Here is a 1,390-nt window from a genome sequence, read left to right on the forward strand (position 1 = left end):
TGTTCAGCTAGAAAAGTGGAGATCCTGTAAGTGTGTAAGAGAAAGTGACTACAGTCTGTGCTGTTTTGTCTTTGCCATTTAACTGTCACAGGCCACTGGGGTCTATGACTGCCAAAAAAGGTTTGGTAAAAGGGCCTTATTGATGTAAGCAATACACATTTCTGAAGGGTCAAAATAAGGGTGTTAGCTAGTATGAAACTCTCACTGAATTTTAGAATCTACATTGACTTTATAAATTGAGTTAAAAATATTTAAAAATCATTAATATTGCAAATAATTGTCTTATGAAAAAGTACCACAGTGGTATATATCACCAAGGGGACAGGGAAACTACAAAATAGACAAATCATAAACTTTTCTTTCTCAAAGAACATTATCAACATAGCAAAAAGGCAACCCCTTTGTATATCATATATCTGAGAAGGAAATAATATCAAGAACTGCAATTTACCAACAGAAACCCCCCAAGGCCTGATTTTTGGAATGGGCAAATGGCTTGAGTAAACGTTTCTGGAAAGTTAACATATAAATGGCCAGTGGTCTCATGTAAGGATGTTCAGCACTAATCAATAAAGAAATGCAAATCAAAAACTCCAAGAAGGGCCAGGGGTAGTGGTACATGGCTGCAATGGCAGCACTTGGGTGGCTGAGGCAGGAGGACCTGAAGTTTAAAGCCAGCCTGAGTACATAGAGAATTTCAGGTAAGCCTGGACTACATGGAGAGATGCTGTCTCAAAAAGACCAGTCCACTAACCAAACAACCAAACAAAAACCCATACAAAAACCCCAGAGGTGCCACTTTATATTCATCGATGGGATGACATAATTGTTTTTTAAGTGAGTGTTGCCAAGGATGTGGGGAAACTGGAATACCTGTGCATTGCTGCTTTGAAAAATAGGATGGCAACCCTGCAAAAGTTAAAAATAATGCCAGGCATGGTGGCACATGCCTGTAATCCCAGCACTCAGGACGCTGAGGCAGGAGGATCATTGCAAGTTCGAGACCAAAATGAGCTCAAGGCCAGCTTGAACTGTATAGCGAGACCCTGTCTCAAAAAAAAAAAGACTGTCAAACAAAGAGTTAAACTTAGAAGTATCATACGATTCTGCTTTTGAGCATATACCCCAAAGCATTGAAAGCAAGGCTTAAGTAGGTATTTGTATATTCAGTACTATTCACAATAACCAAAAGGTGGAAGCAACCCAAGTGTCCATCAGCACATGAATGGCTCAACAAAATGGTACAGAGACAAGGAAATATCATTCAGCCTTAAAAAGAAGGAGGGTCGTCCATGTTCCCACATAGATGACCCTAAGTCATTTTGGTAAGTGAAATAAGCCAGTCACAAAGAGACAAGTACTGAGCTTCCACTTGGGTCGGGTTCCGAGA

This window comes from Chinchilla lanigera, unplaced genomic scaffold (genome assembly GCF_000276665.1).
Source record: "Chinchilla lanigera isolate Chin_1 unplaced genomic scaffold, ChiLan1.0 scaffold00024, whole genome shotgun sequence".
NCBI lineage: Eukaryota > Metazoa > Chordata > Mammalia > Rodentia > Chinchillidae > Chinchilla > Chinchilla lanigera.